This window comes from Carassius gibelio, chromosome B4, assembly GCF_023724105.1.
Source record: "Carassius gibelio isolate Cgi1373 ecotype wild population from Czech Republic chromosome B4, carGib1.2-hapl.c, whole genome shotgun sequence".
NCBI lineage: Eukaryota > Metazoa > Chordata > Actinopteri > Cypriniformes > Cyprinidae > Carassius > Carassius gibelio.
In genome coordinates, this window is record NC_068399.1 from 8,858,066 (window position 1) to 8,878,886 (window position 20,821).

Sequence of the window (20,821 nt, forward strand, 5' to 3'; positions counted from 1 at the left end):
TTCATAACATACAAAGTCAAATTGTACCTCTTTCCTTGCATTTCACATTCACAGTTCCACACCACAAAAGCAGATTGGCTGCAAACAATTGGCTGTTGGTTTGCTTGAAGTTCTGACCACGACTGGAACTTAGCTGTTCTTTGTGTCTCAACTGCCTGCAACAGGATTCCTGTAGTAGAGTCAGCAAACTACCTGTATCAATCATGGCTTTAAAATATCTCCCACAGATCAATATTGGCAGGATGAGTATCTTCAAGTTGAGTATCTTCTCTCTTAATTTGTGTGCTAACTCTTACTAACCCACTCACCTCCCTTACAGTACTCCATAACACACTTGCAAGTCGAAGATTGCAGTTTTCTAAAATTGATTGTACAATCTCCTTCTTCCAATTGTGGGAATTAAACTTTTACCAGAGGATGACAGGGAGCACTCATTGCAGTATCAGGAAGGTTAGCTGTACATTGATGAAGTTTCTCAGTACATGGTCAGTTGGAGTTTCTTGACAAGGCAGGGGTGAACAAAGGAAGAGAAACTGGAGGAGACATGACATGAGCATATGACTCAAGGTTATTGTCAATCAGGGCATCTCTCCTCTTCAAAAAAATCCTCTACTGACTTCTCTGAATCACATTTACATTTAGATCAATATTTTTTTTAACTCTCTCTCACTCCCTTTCTCTCAACTTTTTCTAGTAGGTCAGCTTTTTTTTCCAACAACTGACACTGTTCCATAAATTCAGGGTGTGAACAACATTGACTCGCAGGCTTGAACTTCACTTTCCAAAGCAGAGATGTGGTTGGCCAATGAATCCATTAACTGTGTTGAGGGATGATTATCAGAAACTATGTCATCAGGAGGAGGAGGTGGGGGAAGTGGATCATCAAGAGGAATGTTGGAATAATTATCTTTGTCAGAATTGATATGTAATTTAATGTGACAGACATGACTCAAACACAACAGAAAACAAATAATTAACAGACATAAGATGTCTTTTTGCAACTGTCTCTGTCTTGACTATTTTAAGCTGAGCCTGTTAAAGGAGTAAAAGGGGGGATCAATTTTGCAATTTTGATTAAAAAAAAGGACAATGACGGTATTTCCCTTTTCCAAACTGTATTAAACCATAAATACAAATATTAACAAACACCTTATTAAACACTTTACAAATACACAAATTCCCCTAGTCTTTCTCTCTCTCTCTCTCTCTCTCTCTCTCTCACACACACACACACACACACACACACACACACAATGTCCAGAATAAATGGGAAGAGTTTTTGAATACAGAATGTCCAGCAATGCTGATGACGATTTGTGCAAGTTTTGTAAATTAGTGCAGTTCATGAGCAGTTTAACAGTCTTATCTGATGATGAGACGATGGATGCAATGTAGAAATCCTTGCAGAGATAAGCCTTTGGGTATAATCCTTGGACAGGTGTGATAACACTCAAAGAAGCACCAAAGTTGTACAAATATTTCACAGCAAAGTGTGAACATAGAATAGCAAACTAATGATTGAGCACCAAACTAAACATTTCTCGGACCAGGATTATATGTCTAACAAATAAGCCATGAGGAATTCAAACAGAATCTGCTTCTTCTTCTTTGCTTTTGCAACTTTTACTAATTATTGAATATCACCACCTACTGTACAGGAGTGTGTAGAGGGTCTTGGCAGATACTTGCCTTGTCTAAATACCCACACTTGCAGTCTTGACTACTTGAGAGCGCGTGCACACGACAGGAAGTAAGTGCGCAAGACTGTCCAGATCTTAAAAACACCAAAGCACAGTGCCCTTAACACACACTAAATCCACATTATCTTGAATACCGCTCCGGAGCTGTAAATCTCGAGACTTTTTGCCAATATCAAGAGAGGTCACGGAAACCTTTCCGATGTAAATGAAATATTATGAATAATTATATATTACATATAATTTGGTAATTAAACAAAGTGCTAGACATTTTAATGATACAAAGATGAGTAGCCTATATTTATTTTGTGCATCATTTGCAACTGCTTTTTATTACTTAATTAGAAGCACCAGAAATGTATTTGTGTCATCTGTTATAGGGACTACTGAACAGACATTTAAAATGCAAAGTATTGAAAATAAATATTAAAACTCTGTAAACACTTGCGTTTTTACAACACTACAAGTGTGTGCCATCAGATTATGAAAAGTGTGTGTACACACACTTGTAGTCTTCATCCTCACTTGGTCCAAATACAGGAAATACGTCATTTAAGTAGTCAAGTGATCAAGGCAACTTTACTTAACTTATGTGCTTCTTACTCGACTGCTTCCTCTCTTATTCAGAAATAAGTGAGTCTACTTGTGTCACCTGGTGGTCAGGATAAAAAAAAAAAAAAAAAAAAACCTTGTGAAAGGAGGTAAACGTTACAAAACATGTATTCACCTGTTTTGAAATGCCTCATATGCATAAATACCTTAAATCAGATCCAACAGTATGACTGGATTTTCTATTGGACAATCCAAAATGAAAATCATTCAAAACAAGTGCAAATGTGAAGCAAATCTAGAAGACCATGCAAAGCCCATTTAAATGCAGTTTAACATATTCAGTGAAGCTCTTGATATAGAAAATGATCTTTGAAAATGATTGTGATCTTTCTCTCCATTAAACTTACATTTTATTACAATCAAATGTGTAATAACTTTTGATTTTAATAATTATGACTGAAGAAACACTCAATACTCCAAGTTCATCCACATTACAGAAGCAGAAATAATGTAACCATGAAAGCATAAAATGAGCTCACTGTAGCTGTTATGAAGCTCTTTTGTGTACAATGTAACACAGGCCTTATATTACTACTAAATGATCCTGTATTATTCTGTATGGTAGTTAGATTATTTATAATTTATTACAGGGTTTCCTCAAATCTAGTCCTGGAGGGCCCCTGCTCATACCCTGATCAAACCATGAGCGTACTCAGGTGTGCTTGATTAGGGTTTGACCAAAACTCTGCAAGGCATTTGCCCTCCAGGGTAAGATCTGAGGAACACTGGCTTATTACTATGCTAGGCTGACTACATTGTCCACTCAAAATAGAGTGGGTACGGAAAGTATTCAGACCCCCTAACATTTTTCTGTCTTTGTTATATTGCAGCCATTTGCTAAAATCATTTGAGTTCATTTTTGTTCCTCGGTAATGTACACACAGAACCCCATATTGACAGAAAAACACAGAATTGTTGACATCTTTGCATATTTATTAAAAAAGAAAAACTGAAATATCACATTGCTGTGACACTCATGTATTTAACTCAGGTGCTGTCCATTTCTTCTGATCATCCTTGAGATGGTTCTAAAGCTGTGTTTGATTATACTGATTGGACTTGATTAGGAAAGCCCTTACAGCTCACAGTTCATGTCAGAGCAAATGAGAATCATGAGGTCAAAGGAACCGCCTGAAGAGCTCAGAGACAGAATTGTGGCAAGGAACAGACCTGGCCAAGGTTACAAAAAAAATTCTGCTGCACTTAAGGTTCCTTAGAGCACAGTGGCCTCCATAATCCTTAAATGGAAGACGTTTGGGGTGACCAGAACCTTTCTTAGAGCTGGCCGTCTTGCCAAACTGAGCTATCGGGGGAGAAGAGCCTTGGTGAGAGAGGTAAAGAACCCAAAGATCACTGTGGCTGAGCTCCAGAGATGCAGTCAGGAGGTGGGGGAAAGTTGTAGAAAGTCAATCATCACTTCTGCCCTCCACCAGTCGGGGTTTTATGGCAGAGTGGCCCGACGGAATCCTCTCCTCAGTGCAAGACACATGAAAGCCCCCATGGAGTTTGCTAAAAAAAAACACCTGAAGGATTATCTTGTCTGATGAGACCAAGATAGAACTTTTTGGCCTTAATTCTAAGCGTTATGTGTGGAGAAAAAGTGAAAAATTTAAGGGGTTCTGAATACTTTCCGTACCCACTGTATTTACATTAATAACATTTATATCATTTCTTACCATTGAAGCAAAAAAATGGAAGTAGAGTATTGCAATCAAAATCATTCCATGAGCTACCATACGTTGCACCACAAGCCTCTTCTCCAGCATAGTTGTTTGGTTCTCCAGAGCTCCAAGAGCTAAATGCCGTTTTCTTATTTTGATATGACCACCGCCAGCTATTGATGTCATTGTACAGTCCAATCCAAGCCATTTTAGTATTTTTTTTAACTGCATCTCGTAGATTCGTCCAGTCTTCATCACTTTGAACTGTAGCCAAGTCAATGTGATTTGCTGTGCAGTAAGCTTGTGCCTGTTTCCAAGTCTTCTGTTCCTGAATTACAACATAGTCACGTGAGATGGCCCCAGTAAATGAACAGAATCCTGTTGAGAAAAGTATAGAAAGTTAAAGTGTGCAGAAATACACATGCAAACACTTCACCAGGCATGGTATTTTGGATTTTTGATATGAACAAGCTATTTAAGTTAGCTATAAAATTTTGTCAGGATTGTACATTTTTTGATTGCATAAAGTAAAAAAGTGATAATCCTTACTGTAGGTATTGAAACACACACACACACACACACACACACACACACACACACACACACATATATATATATATATATATATATATATATATATATATATAGTTATTTTGAGTGGAAAAAGTAGTCAGCCTAGGTGTAAGATAAGAGGATAGGAAATAACACTTTAGAAAACAGTTTCATGATTAATGAATAACTACTAGGGAGATCATGAGTAATGCAGTATTTTCACTCTAGTATCCAGCCAATTTTATTCAAATGAAGGGTTGTAGAAATGAGTACAACCTTGATAACATTTAACAAACATGCAATATTCTAATAATTCACATTCTTCATATCTTTAAAGGGATACTCTACCCAAGAATAAAAATTTTGTAATTTATCACTAATCCCCATGTCGTTCCAAACCCATAAAAGTTTTATTCATCTTTAGAACACAATTCAAGATATTTTGAATGAAAACCAGGAGGCACAGTGAGATCTTCGGAATAGTGTACACAGTTTGCGTTCAGCGAATATTCTCCAAAATAGCACTACAGTGATGTGGAGAGACACAGAGGAGACAAATTGTTGAATAACATTATTTTTGCTTTCTTCCCATACAAAAAGTATTCTCGTTGCTTCATAACATTATGGTTAAACCACTGATGGCAGATAGACCTTTCTGACGATGTCTTTCTTATTTTTCTGGGTCTTCACAGTGTAATTTACTTGGCAGTCAATGGGACAGTTATAAGCCTCCCATTTTTCATCCAAATTAATTTAAATTGTGTTCGGAAGACAAAGCTTTTTTATGGGTTTGGAATGACATGAAAATAAATGATATATAACACATTTTCATTTTGGGGTGGAGTAAACCCTTAACTATACTGCTCCAGAATCTTCTTGGCACTGAGCGTACTTGTTGTAATACAGTGAAATTACTGTCACAGTTTTTCCATATTCTTAGGGCAGTGTTTCCCAAACCTGTCCTGGAGGACCCCCTGCCCTGCACATATTTTCTGTTTCCCTAATCAGACACACCCCATATAGTTCTTGCAGTCTCTACTAACAAGCTGATGAGTGGAATCAGGTGTGTTAGATAAGAAATACATACAAAAGGTGCAGGGCAGGGGGGCCTCCAGGACAGGTTTGGGAACCACTGATTTGGAATAAAAAAAAATTATGTGTTGTAACACTATGATGCCCTAGACTGCGCTTCTTAGACACACATGGATTGTAAATAAGGTGAGTAGTTGCCTGAAGTTGTAGTTGAGTTTGGGAAGAGGGAACCATATTTCATTGTGGTACCTTGAGCTGTTGGCTTACAATGTCCTAGTTGGAAAAACCTTTGGTTTTATGCTCAACATGTGAGTATATTTGAATATTGCTCTCGCATTTTTTGTAAAGTTATCCATAAGATCAATTAGCTAATCATAAGAAGAACACTAATCAAAAATAAATCAATGAAATAATAATACTTTGAGTAGTCGGCTAAACAAAAAATAATTGTTAGTCAACAGAAAAAAATATAATTAGCTGCAGCTTTAAACCTGAAACTGTTGTTATTATAGATCAGGAGTAGGCAAGTTCAGTCCTAGATAGCCAAAACCTGCAGAGTTCAGCTTCAACCCTAATCAAGCTCATCAATCCATTCAGGATTACTAAAATACAGGAAGGTGAGGTTTTTTTTTTTTTTCAGGGTTTGAGCTGAACTGTGCAGGACTGCGGTTGTCTAGGAACGAACTTGCCTACCCCTGTTCTAGATGTTCTTTCCAAAAACACAATTAAATAAACAAGAGCTTAAGCATTTAAATGTACAGTAATACAAGACAAACCTCATGACCAGATACCAGCAGCTACCTGCAGCAACAGGCAGACTGAATGATTCACGTTTCATGCAAAACCTTTTCTCAGATGCAAAATATTCAACTGAGATTTATTTCCATTTTGACATTTGTTTGCTCTCCATTCAAATGTGGAAATAAGTGCTCAGTAAAAACACATCTCCAACATTCTTTTGATACCCACAACTAAATATAGGGTTATTAAATGAAAAGAAACCAAAACTATTAGACTAAGCCTGCTTCATCATTTTCAAAAAGCCTACATTTTCACAGTCTACACTACAACACGAAAACAGTGCTTTCAAAATGTATTCGCTTTGGTGAGTTTTCGAAAAAGGTCTGTTTTCCTTGACAAAAATGCTCAGAGTGGACAGAAAGCCAAAACGGAGAGAAAAAGATGTGTTTCTATGATGTGTTTTAGATGTGTTTAGATTAAGATGTGTTTTAATCTAGCAATTAAATTTCTTAGTTAGCAACACTGCAGGCTACCCAGGCATTTCAGCTTGTCAAATGTCAAATGTCACAAACCCTTCCAATTCTGCAGGCTACAGCAGCTGGCGCAAGCGCGACAATACCATCACTTGCAACACAGGCCCTCACATCTCAGTCTTTCCACCTGCTACTTCTAACCCCATTTTTCCTTTTTAGTAGCCTCCAGCTCCAATAGCAGATGCTAGCGTGAGGCTGCCTCCACTAGCAGTCCAGGCTACACAGCCTTTTTCTCAGAATGTCATAAACCCCTCCCCTTTCCTTTGGCCTTGCAACACATGCCCTCAAATCTCAGTCTTTTTCTCCTATTACTTCTAACCCTTTTCCTTTTCAGTGGACTCCAGCTTTCATACCAGATTCTAGTGTAAGTATACCTCTGCTAGTGGTGCAAGCTACAAAAGATCTTCAGGATGTCACAAACCGCACTCACTTCCTGTGGCCTACAGCAGCTGAAGTAAGAGTGAGGCTGCCTCCGCTTGCAACACAGGCCCACACTTCTTCAGTCTTTTCCTCCCACTGCTAATAACCCTTTTTCTTTTCAGTAGCCTCTAGCTTCCATAGTAGACACTAGCCCAGAAAATTTCTTATCATTATTATAGTGACCAAAACGGTTATCAAGTATTATCACAGTATTGTTAAAATGTGCTGGAGATGTTAAAGTACCGACACATTAATCACTTCACAAAGTTGTATATTTAAAAAAAATCAACAAACAACATGACTTTTTGTTTGCATAATCACTAAAACAATAACACTACCAATTATGTCCGGATTTTAAATGACAACTAGACTGACAACAGTTTAATAGCATGTTGAGATATCTAATGAAAATGTTCAAATAAAGCTTTGAAAAACTCACATTTCAGCCTTTAAAAAGAGAAAAGATATAAGTCAAAATGATAATTGCTTAATAAACTATTATATGTTTTTTATCTGCTCCTAAATAATTCAGAATTATTGAAAAGTGTAGAATATACATAAGCTTGTTTTTCATAAGCCAGTCAAAATTTATAGCAGGGCATGCAAATTTGGTCCGTTTTTGGCCAGATAGAAGCTGCATACAGACTGAATGTAAATATAAGTCTTGGTTAATCCACTCTCTGATAGCAGGTGGTGCTTATGGAAATGATGAATTACAGATGTTTCCAATAACAGCATGGACAAAACAGCATTGCAAGGTCACAGTGTGACATCATATACCTCTGTAAATAAATACAATTTCAATTCATGTCTCGCACACTTCAATGCACTTTGAATGGAAAATATACATTATCTTCGAACTGGAATCATAGCGGAATATCTTGTGATATCCACTTTGCAGGGCACTTATGTTCGAATAGAACAAATGTCTGAAGCCATAAGAGAAACATACAAGATGAGCAGAACGGGGGCGTGAGGACTGGAGTTGAGAACCAATGCTTTAGGTATAACATGGAGCAAAGATGAAAACAAAATGCCTTGAATCGTTTCTAAAGACAGGCTGAACCTTTCAGAGGTACATTCATATAATCAATTCATTCATATATTCATTTGCATATGCATGTGAGACTGTTACTGAAACTATGCTTTATCTGGACAGTATTTATTAATTGCGAGTTGTTCAAATCACAGTAATCTAATGTGGTTTTAATGATAAATAGAAGATGAAATGGTAATACTAACGTAGGAATTTTATCATGATTTATCATCAAACCAGTAATCGTCACATCCCTACTTACTATAGTGGGGAAGAAATGTCATCAAAATGATTTTATATAAAAATTGCAATTAAATGAGTTTCTGTTTTTAAACCATAGCTATGCTTATGGTATAGAGAAGTTAGCTTATCACACAAAACTGTATTGTTTTTTTTCTTCTAATATCTAATATCGGAAATGTACAATAAACAACTACTTACAGAATAACTTTCAGAAATAAAATTCCATTTTGCTTGGTCAGAAAGAAAATAAAACAAACCGCAGAACCGCTGCGTCTCCAAACAACAGTGTTTTGTTCCTCAGCATTACACGGACCATAAATGATTGAAATAGACAATAAGTACAGTCGTTTGTTGAATGAATTAGCTTTTTAAAGGGATAGTTCACTTTCAAATAAAATTTTGATATGTTTTAGCTTACCTCAAGGGCATCCAAGATGTAGGTGTATTTGTTTACGCAGTAGTTTCCATTTTGATATTTTTAGGTCAAACCGTTTTTGTCTGTGACTTAAATAATTCAGGTCTATGGTCACGTTGGCATGTTGTCAATAGAGTGAGTAATATGTGTTTTTTTATTATACTCGGAATGATTATAGGGTGCATTATAAACCAATTAATTAATTACAATTAGTGCATTATATTTCAGATAGTGCAGATTGGTTGTGTATCGTGTGGTAAACAGTAAACAATGAATGACGTACACATGCGAGAGATCACTTCCGGCACTTTCCGCACTTGTGCAGACTAAGCCAGAACGCACGCACACGTCACACACCAGGAAGCACGTGTGTAACCCTAACCCTAACCCTAACCCTAAAATGGAAACTACTGCAGAAACAAAGACACCTACATATTGGATACACTAGTGGTTAGGGAGTTTGACTCCTAACCCTAGGGTTGTGGGTTCGAACTGAACTGAGGTGCCCTTGAGCAAGGCATCGAACCCCCAACTGCTCCCGGGCTCCGCAGCATAAATGGCTGCCCACTGCTCCAGGTGTGTGTTCATGGTGTGTGTGTGTGTGTTCACTGCTGTGTGTGTGCACTTTGGATGGGTTAAATCCAGTGCACGAATACTGAGTATGGGTCATCATACTTGGCTGAATGTCACGTCACTTAAAACATACCAAATTTTAATTTGAAAGTGAACTATCCCTTTAAATGAATCAGTTGATTCAACTCACTCATTAAGACTCACTTTCTGCCACCTACTGGTAGTTTTAGTTTCATATTTAGAAAAAAGTAGCTTATTTAATTTTTGCAATCATTTAATATTTCTACATTAAATTTTTATATTTAAACTTAACATTTAAGCACAATCCATCTATGAATTTTGTTGATAGTGATTTCATTTGACTGTTAATAGCCATCATGCATTTTTATTTGATCTAGCCAACAGTGGCACACAGAGGGATAATTGCTGGCACGCAAGCAGTTGGGAAAACTGAACACTGATGTACATTTTGAGGTAATAATTTATCTTAGTCACAAAGCCTGTTAGGAGCTATAAACACTATTAAAGTGTGAGAATTAACTTGCCCTAGTCCACGGATTAGCGTGCGACCGTTGCACATACCAGGTGCTTCAGATCAAATCCTCAGCGGTCTAACAGCGCTTGTCAATGTCATTAATGCGCAGAGCCTGGGGAGAAGTTGGGGGTTCGGTGCCTTGTTTAAGGGCACCCAAGTCATGGTAATGCCGGCCCAAGACTCAAACCCACAACCCTAGGGTTAGGAGTCAAACTCTCTAACCAATAGACCACGATTTCCCTACTACTATATGACCATCTTGAGAATGAGAGTGGTGTAAATTGTCTGCATTTTGTCACTCTCTATAAACAGTGAAGTTGAGTTTAGTTATTCAAAAACAGTGATTTTATCCCCCTCGTTGCTGAGAAATATGTAGCGATTCAGTATCGATTAAAAAAAGTTGTGTGGCAGCACAGATAAAAAGTTTATGAGCTTCTGAATGTAACTTTTTGCATGTGCACACCTCAATTAAAGCAGTGCATTAATATAGAACAGTGATTAAACTGAATAGTTACATTGGTGTTCAGTATGGTCACACTGCATATCTGTATTTTTCAAGAATCTTTTGAAAAGTTTAAAAAACAACTTATGGAAAAGCCCTTAGAAACTATTTGCATGAAAATCAAATAGGCCTGTTTATTTATTCTTTATTTATTTATTTTTTATCTTATTTAAAAATGTGTGTGTACTGTATACATACAGAATGGGGTTGGCACCGTGGTTAACCAGAAAAACTCAAAATGGCACGTCATGCCGAAAAGGTTGCCGACCCCTGAACTGAAAGAACATATACTGTTATTATATTATAATGATGAATATTTAATATTACATATAAACTTTGACTATAGCCTACACATGAGACTGTGTCTGTTCCCCGAACTAGAAAATACAAAAAACGTCCAAACCAAGTTAAGATGAACAATTTAATTGAGGTTCAACAAATAAAAAACAGATGCAATATGGATTAACAAATGATAAAGCTTGGCTTTTTTAATAACAGATCCCTTTCTACGAAAACACTAAATCATTTTGTAAATAATATGATCACTAATCATAATATAGATGTGCTCTGTTTGACCGAAACCTGATGATTACATTATTTTAAATGAGTCCACCCCCCAAGATTACGGTTATAAACATGAGCCGCGTCTAAAAGCCAAAGGGGGAGGTGTTGCTTCAATTTATAACAACGTTTTCAGGATTTCTCAGAGGGCAGGCTTCAAGTATAACTCGATTGAAGTAATGGTGCTTCATATAACATTATCCAGAGAAACAAATGTTAATGATAAATCCCCTGTTATGTTTGTACTAGCTACTGTATACAGGCCACCAGGGCACCATACAGACTTTATTAAAGAGTTTGGTGATTTTACATCTGAGTTAGTTCTGGCTGCAGATAAAGTTTTAATTGTTGGTGATTTTAATATCCATGTTGATAATGGAAAAAGATGCATTGTGATCAGCATTTATAGACATTCTGAACTCTATTGGGGTTAGACAACACATTTCAGGACCTACTCTTTGTCAAAATCATACTCTAAATTTAATACTGTCACATGGAATTGATGTTGATAGTGTTGAAATTATGCAGCCAAGTGATGATATCTCAGATCATTATTTAGTTTTGTGCAAACTTCATATAGCCAAAATTGTAAATTCTACTTCTTGTTACAAGTATGGTAGAACCATCACTTCTACCACAAAAGACTGCTTTTTAAGTTATCTTCCTGATTTATCCAAATTCCTTAGCATATCCAAAACCTCAGAACAACTTGATGATGTAACAGAAACTATGGACTTTAAGCGAAGTGCATTAGCATGGTTTAAATCATACTTATATGACCCCCATCAGTTCGTAGCAGTGAATGAAGATGTGTCATATCGATCACAAGTGCAGTATGGAGTACCTCAAGGCTCAGTACTTGGGCCGCTACTCTTCACACTTTATATGTTACCTTTGGGAGATATCATCAGGAAACATGGTGTTAGCTTTCACTGTTATGCTGATGATACTCCGCTCTATATTTCTTCGCGTCCTGGTGAAACACACCAATTTGAAAAACTAATGGAATGCATAGTTGATATAAAAACTGCATGACAAGTAATTTCTTACTGCTAAATTCTGAAAAAAACAGAGGTGTTAATCATAGGGACCTAAAAACTCTGCTTGTAATAACCTAGAACATTGTCTAAGACTTGATGGCTGCTCTGTCAATTCTTCGTCATCAGTTAGGAACCTAGGTGTGCTATTTGATCCCAATCTTTCCTTAGAAAGCCACGTTTCTAGCATTTGTAAAACTGCACTTTTCCATCTCAAAACTATATCTAAATTACGGCCTATGCTCTCAATGTCAAATGCAGAAATGTTAATCCATGCATTTATAACCTCAAGGTTAGATTATTGTAATGCTTTATTGGGTGGTTGTTCTGCAAGCTTAGTAAACAAACTACAGCTAGTCCAAAATGCAGCAGCAAGAGTTCTTACTAGACTTACTTGCATATTAATTCTACTATTTACCTCAAATCATATGTTTGTGTATTTTGTGTTAATCCATAATGATGTTCTGTTTGAGGGCATTTGTAGTATAGGTATACGGCCTAAATATAACCTCAATCCCAGAGGCCCCAGTCCCCCCAAAACGCCAAATTGGCAACCCTTTTTGCGATGTGAAACCAAATAGCAGCTCTCAGATTTTGTAAGTTTTAATATAAATTTCAAACAAAAATACAGTTTTGGCACATTAACGTGACATAAATCGTTAAATGTAATGCTTCAGTTAATGCTACAGCCATTGACAAAAACAGTTGCTCTCCAAACAAACCAGCGTACAATACAGTTGAATGAGTTTAAGAAGAACAGACAACAGCTTCATTTTACAGGTATTTGCAGCAATGTTTTGGTAAAAAAAAAGTTACAGCATATTATGCATTGATTATAACATCTATTGCATTTTCATGATCAAGTTTATTCTGGTTTTCTTAACCCTGAGGTAGGGCCATTGCTTATTTATCATGTGACAATACAGCTTTGACAATACAGCTATTTTCCAGTTAAACAAATGTTGTATATTTTATTTCAATGATATTTATTTAATATTTTCAGGATATCTTTTGGTACTAAATACTATTTGTGCAAAAATTATGTTTCATTAATGACTTTAAAAAAATCTAATATTTCTATTACTTATATTACAATTGGTGTAGTATTTAAGGTCAAAATGGAGAAAAGGGTTTTAAATTCATTAACGAATAGGCAAATTACAGTCATTTTGTGGTCAGAAAAAAAGCTCTGTATGGCTCTTTACTAAATATGTGTAGAATATTGCAAGTTCTTCATTTTAATAAATATTAAGACATGATTAAACACTAGATTTTTAAATGAAAAATAAAAAATATATATAACTTGCATTCTTTTATAATGATACTTGCATAATTAAATACAATGAAAGTAAGCAAATGCTTAGATTTTTAAAACCAGTGCTAAAAAAAGGCATTCCACTGCATTAAATCGAACCCATACGGCAACCCTGAGCATACAGCAACAAAGTTTTCTATTGCGTTCAGCCATTTCACTGAAATAATATGTTCAGCCTTCCCCCACAAGCAGTGCAAACTAAATTAGGGTTCATGATCAGCCCTAAGAGATCCTTATGCGGTCCTCTCGCCTTCTCAGTTTTTCCTTCTCAGGAAATTAACCAGCAGTAAATGGGGAGCTGACCCAAACACTATTAGAGTATCAGCTCTGGGACTATGCTACTCTGTAGCGGAATATGCGTGCTCTACCTGGAGTAGATCATGCCATGCACAAAAGACTGACATCTCTCAATGAAACTTGCCAGATAATAAATGGCTGTATAAAAATTACTCCCACACCCTACAGTACCTACATACATTGGCCGGACCACTGCAGAGACAGATGAAAGGCAACTGCTCTTCTCCCACCAAAAGCCAATAAAGCGTCTAAGGTCCAAAAGCTTTATGGATACCACACAAGCTATAAGCACATCCAAGTGTTTACTGAAACTCTTTGGCTTGACAGATGGAATGCCTTTTGTGAGGGGGCAAGATCTTGGGAAGCCAGAGGAATCAACCCTGTTGAGTGTCTAGCCAGCAGTAACAATCAACCATGGCCTATCTGGAAGACTCTCAACAGGCTACGAGTAGGCCATGGAAGACCTAGCAGAGCCCAGCCACCATGCCATCAGTTGTGCTACAAACTGGAAAGATGTAATATAAGATCGTAGGACACAAAGAAGAAGATCCACTTAATGGTGTTCCACTGGAACAACTAGCTGACTAATGTACACTGAAGAAAAAAATCTGATATGATACTGCAAATGTGCACTTAAAAGGGTGATATTATGCAACTTCTTATGAGCATTGCTCAGTCAACAAATATATTCCCATTGTATCATGCAGCTTTGAGTTCCTGTAAAAAGGGAATTCCAATCAAACTAACTGTTTTTAAAACATTGCACATAAAAATACCTTGAGACAATCTCCTGTGACTTTAAAGTTTATCAATTAAAAATGACTTTCAGCCACTGGGTTATGTTTATGTATTTTAGAGCAAAAACTAGTCCAGTGACCTGTGAGAATTAATTGTCAAAGCACAAATCTGTGGTTCTTTCTTATTTTTCTAAAGTGTTTAAATACACATTAAAAAAAATAAAAATAAAATACTCACCTGAGAAAAAAAGCAACTGAAACAGCCCGTCCATTGGTGATGGATTTGAATTATGTATGGAACCAGAAAATGTTGTTATTCTAGATGTTCTTTCCACAAACACAGATCCCAGCAGTTTCCTGCAGCAACAGGCAGATTGAATGATCCCAACAAGCATATTTGCATATTTATACATTACATTTAATGCAAAATCTTTTCTCAGATGCAAAGTATTTAACAAAGAGATTTCCATTTGTACTTTTCTTTGCTCTTCATTCAAATATTTAAATATAAATACGAAATTAAAAGAAAAAAAAAAAACTATCAGAAACTAAACTTTTTTTTTTAAGTGTCACAATCTCCATCTGGAGTACCTATGAGCTCCTCTAGAGGGCACTACATTCTGTACCTTGCAATCCGCTTTTTAAGTGGTAATGCAATGCGTCCAATGTATGCTGTTTCTGGGTCCTAATTTTGGGTCCAAAATAATATATTAATTTGAGTAAGAAAAGTAAGAATAATGAGAAAAATAAAAAAAGATTTAACTTTGTTTGCCAATTACAGAAAATACTGATATTGCTAGAAATGCAGCATTTACAATGAATTACGATGCAAATAAGTGCTGATGTGCTGATGGCCACTTGTACAGATGGTAATAACACAAATGCGCCATATAGTAAATAATCCACTCTCTCTATTCATATAGACGCGTTCACTTTGATAGCCGTGATCTTACAGTAATAGCGAGCTGATTTGGGCACATTTGCACTCAAACAGATGGTTATCATGCAGATACATTCACATTCAACATAAAACACACTCTCACATATATAAAAACTGTTGAAAAATAAAACAAACCAAGAAAAAGGCAATCGCTTTAAGTTCCGCCTCCATCAGCTGACAGGTGCGTCAGAGCGTGCCACAAGCCCTCAAGAGGTAGCGCCAAAATTCAAATATACTATCTTTCATGCATTCTTTTTTCCGGTGGATCATCTCATTCTGTTTTTGACACTGTAGGCTGCAAAACCATGCCGTTTTTTTACCACCAAGACGCAGTTTCCGAGCGTGAGTTATTCCATAACGGATGCAAACAGTTCTGTCACTGAAGAACTGAAATGTAAACAAAGCAATTGTGATCCATATTACAACGTTATTGCTTTGTTGGACTAAACACGCTTCATGAGATGTCGTTCAGTGGACCCTTACCTTTCTAACTAAACCGGTATGTACAGCTGTGGATGTGTTTATGACTCGTTATTACAACGGATCTGGTATGTACAGCGTTTTCATTGCTCATGTTTTTCTGTGTACTGCTTACACAAATGTAGCAAATACACTCTTTATAAGCTTTCCATTGAAAAACAGTGATCTGTCGTCAATGCTTGAGGCTTACATCTTTATAATGATACATAGCTTGTCAAGGTTAAATTTGTCCCATATCATTTAATCTATTCATAAACACTGACACGTGCAAGTTGAGGTGCTTTCAGGACGAGGGCGTTGGGGTTAAACCATCCAAAGTGCACAGCAGTGAACACACACCTGGAGCAGTAGGCAGCCATTTAAGCTGTGCCTTGCTCAAGGGTACCTCAGTAATGGTATTGAAGGTTGGACCCAGCACTGTACATTCACTCCCCCCACCTACAATTCCCACCAGCCCGAGACTTGAACTAGCAACCCTTTGGGGTTAGCAGTCCAAATCTCTAACCATTAGGCCACGACTTCCCCCAAACAGTTTATCAAACACTAAATTCTAAATTAAAGATTAATGAATCCTTAAAGTTACAAAAGTTATTGAGTTAGTCTTTTTTCTTTTGTTCTTTGATTAACAGACATCGCAGCAGCTAGGTTATAAGGTTATTTGACTGCTATTTCTTTAAGAGCTGCTGATCTGACATGGATGCTCGTGGTTTCATTCACGATTTATTATGAAATGATACAGTCTACAGCGCACCCCACTGCATTTGATTGTGCAATTGAAGATTGAGATGCTATAGAAAAGATGCTATTTTTTCTCGTCACTATAATATATTAAATTTAAAAATTTAAATTAAATTAAAGCATTTATCCAAAGCGACTTATCATGTGTTTCCAGGGAATCAAACCCCCAACCTTGCTCTTGATAGCGCAACTGTTTGTGTAACATCTAAGCCAGCCTTAATTTTACCAAAACCATGTAGCAAAATGTTTTATGGAATGATTAAACGAATGATTAAATGAGGTGGACTTTATGGCAATAGTTATGACAATGATTTAAAAAGGTGCCACTTTCACAGCTGTTTCAAATCACTGATACACTACCATTTTGTTCAATCTGTGTGAGTCAAAATAAAAGTAAATGAGAGGCAGCAGTTGTGTTAGCACACCTGTCTATCATGCAGTTTGACACTGGTTCAAATCCAGTGGAACATTTGGATAAAAGCTTCGAAAAAGACAAAATTAAAAATATAAGTACTGTATAGTTTACATAAAGACTTCTCTTTTTAAATGTTTATATCATATGTATAGGTTTAATGATACAATCACGTTAATGTACATCATTTGCTTGAAAGTATTACTGTTTTAGGTTTAAAGGCTTAATTTACCTGTTTTTTAATTCACTTGTTTTAAGTTGTGTGGCTATTTCCCCCTGTGGAACACAAAAAAAGTTATAATTTCACTACAACCTGACCAAGGCTACCAGTGTGATGTACGTGTTTTTACTATACACTGATTATTTCCATATTATGTCAAGCTTTTTGAATGAAGAGCAAATAAATTCCACATGGAAATCACTCACATTGTCTACAAACATTTAGCTTTCAAGAAAAAGGTATACATGAAAGTCAATGCATAATTATATGTGTAGGGTATTTCTGTTACAGTAATAAACAGAGGAATCTAACGAGTGCACATAAACCAGTGTTTTAACAAAACTGGCAGGAAACAGAATACAAGGAATGGAATCACGGGTGCCGCTGAAGATAATTATTGACATGTGGATATAAAGTTCCATAAATCCCCCACCGGGAACCAGTCAGAACAACAGCTATAGTCCAGAGCATGAAAAAGAGACTGACCAGCACAAGAGCTCCTCCAGGGCTAGACTCCACACCTCTACCAAAACAATCTGACAACAAGAGGAAGGAAGCAACTGATTATACAGTGAAACTCATCAGCAAAAGGAACACACAAACATACAGTACAAAGAGAGAGAGAGAGAGCACACGCGAGTTAATGAATCTGCAAACCGTGTCAGTACCCCTTTCCCTAGGAGCGCCTCCTATGAATTAACCCGTAAAATGTGTAATCATCAATGAGAGAGTGATCCAGTATAACTGGGACCCAAACGAGGAGGGGCTGAGCAGGTGGATTAATGGCAGAATGAAAAAAGGGTTTTCATTTTGATACATCAAAAATGGGATGGACTCTACTGTTTGCAGGAGGAAGTTTAACGTGGGCACTGGGCTAATGATCTTGATGACTGTGAACGAGCCGATGAATTTAGGTGCCAATTTATTAGAAATGAATATTCTTGGATGAAACCATACTTTTTGACCGACGACATGAACAGGAGGCTTAGATCGGTGGGGACCGGCTTGAGCCTTGGTGCGGGCTCTCACCCGGTGGAGTGTGATGACATGGAGGGTGGAGGGCACTGCGATTTCAGGTTTCAAACTCATGGCGGAACGGCGAAAGTCCAGTGGATGGCATTTGCAATGAGTTATGAGCATACGCAACCCATGAGAGTTGCTGGCTTCAAGAGAAAGGGTTCTGAGAGACAAAACATCATAACATTCGCTCCTGGTTGGCCTGCTCTAAAATGTTGAGATGAATTGGGGTCCCACGTTGGAAACCATGTCTGTCAGGAGGCCATGAATGCGAAAGACATGGTTCACGACAGCAACCACTGACTCCTTGGCGGGAGGTATCTTGGGCAAGGGAATAAAATGGGCATCCTACGAGAACTGGTCCACCATAGTCAAAACTACAGTGTTGCCCTGACAGGGCGGTAGGCCTCTGATGAAATTTATGTGGGACCAGGGTCTCGAAGGCACTGACGGTGGCTATAGAAGCCCCTCTATTCATGAGAACAGACAAGAGCAGGCTAAAACAAAACCCTGAATGTCCTGGTCCATACATGGCCACCAGAATCGTTGTTTAACTAGAAACATAGCACGTTTAACCCCTGGATGGCAAGCCATGTTGGAACAATGGCCCCACTGAATAAAGTCAGACCGCAAATGCTCCGGCACAAATAATTTACTCGGTGAACATCCAGATAGGGGTGTTGCCCCTTCTAAAGTGGTGTGAAAAAAAAAAAAGTGAGTTGAGAAGTTTGGGAGATCTGATGTACTCAAGGATCTTGTGATCGGTCCAGACGATAAAGGGAACCCCCAAAGCCTCTAGCAGGTGATGTCACTCCTCACAGTGTCATAGTTGTGTTCTTCAGGAGAAAAACTATGTGAAAAAAATGTACAGGGCTGTATCGTTTTAATAAAAATAATATTTACTTTTATATAGTGCTTTTTTGGCACTCAAAACCCTTTACATAGAAGAGGGGAATCTCCTCAACCACCACCAGTGTGCAGCATCAATCTGGATGATGCAACAGCAGCCATATTGCACCAGAACGTCCACCACACACCAGCTTATTGGTGAAGAGGTGAGAGAGAGATGAAGCCAATCAGCAGATATAGGGATAGTTAGGAGGCTATGATGGTGGCCATTGGGGAAGTCGAGTCTCGGGCTGTCAGGAATTGTAGGTGGGGGGAGTGAATGTACAGTGCTCTCTCCACCTTCAATACCCTTGAGCAAGGCATCGAACCCCCAACTGCTCCTCGGGTACTGCAGCATAAATGGCTGCCCACTGCTCTGGGTGTGTGTTCATGGTGTGTATGTGCACTGCTGTGTGTGTGCATTTTGGATGGGTTAAACGCAGAGAATTAATTCTGAGTATGGGTCACCATACTTGGCTGTATGTCACATCACATTCACTTTCATGGTCAGAGCCCAATGGGCAAATTTGGCCAGGATGCCTGGGTTTCACTCCCACTCTTATTCAAAGACATCCTTGGATTTTTAATGACCAAAGTGAGTCAGGACCTCGGTTTAACATCTCATTTGAAAGATGGTGCTTTTGATATTATAGTCTCCCCGTCACTACACTGGGGCATTAGGACCCACACAGATCACAGGGTGAGCAGCCCCTGCTGGCATCACTAACACCTCTTCCAGCAGCAAACTAGTTAACCAGGAGGTCCCGTCCAGGTACTGACTAGACTCAGCCCTGCTTAGCTTCAGTGGGCAACCAGGCTTGGGATTCAGGGATATATTGCTGCTTATCATCCACAGGTGGGCACAGGGAAAGAACTGCACCTATCCCACCTCCTAGGTGTCAACCTCCACCACAAACAGATGTGAAGGATCAGAAGCAATGAGGATGGGAGGCAGAACGAAGCATTGGAAAATGCAACCTCAACATTGTTTTCACAGAGGTCAAGGCGGTCAGAGGAGCAGCTAGTTGGCTGAAATTGTAAATGAAATGCTGGTGAAAATTTATGATCCCCAGTAAACTTTGCAGGGCCTTGCAGGAATCTGGAGTTGGCCAATCTACCACAGCCTTGATCTTTTCGAGGTCCATGGGCACACGCCCTTGGAAGAGATGATGTATCCCAAAAATGGAACTGACTGTGCATGGAAGACACACTTCTCTGCCTTGACAAAAAGCCAATTCTCTAGCAGCTTCTGAAGCACTAGCCTGATGTGCTGACAATGTTCCTGGAAAGAAGAGGAAAAAATAATGTCATCCAGGTAGACATACATGAACTGGATGATATCTTTTACCATATCTTTAACCTGTTAACGTGCACCTGGATGACGGTGTACTGAACTGTCCTTATTTGCACTTGTTTACGAATAGATTAAATGAAATGGGACAAAATGAATCTTGACAAACTATATATCATTATAAAGATCTAAGCTTCAAGCATCAAAGACAGATAACTGTTTTTCAATGGAAAGCTTATAAAGAATGTTATACACACTCGGAAAACTGCAACTTGGTAGTAAAAAACAGCATGGTTTTGTAGCGGACAGTATCACAAACAGAATGAGACAATCCAC

The 20,821-nt window shown here is 37.9% G+C and overlaps 1 long non-coding RNA gene across 1 annotated transcript; it reads right to left on the reverse strand.

The window, feature by feature from the left end:
- Positions 1–1,159: 1,159 nt before the first annotated feature.
- Positions 1,160–17,873, reverse strand: LOC127956419 (uncharacterized). The gene is made up of 3 exons (XR_008153556.1): positions 17,776–17,873; positions 14,738–14,856; positions 1,160–4,348 (listed from the first exon to the last, which is right to left on the reverse strand). It is a non-coding gene; the product is annotated as an uncharacterized LOC127956419 (long non-coding RNA).
- Positions 17,874–20,821: the final 2,948 nt, after the last annotated feature.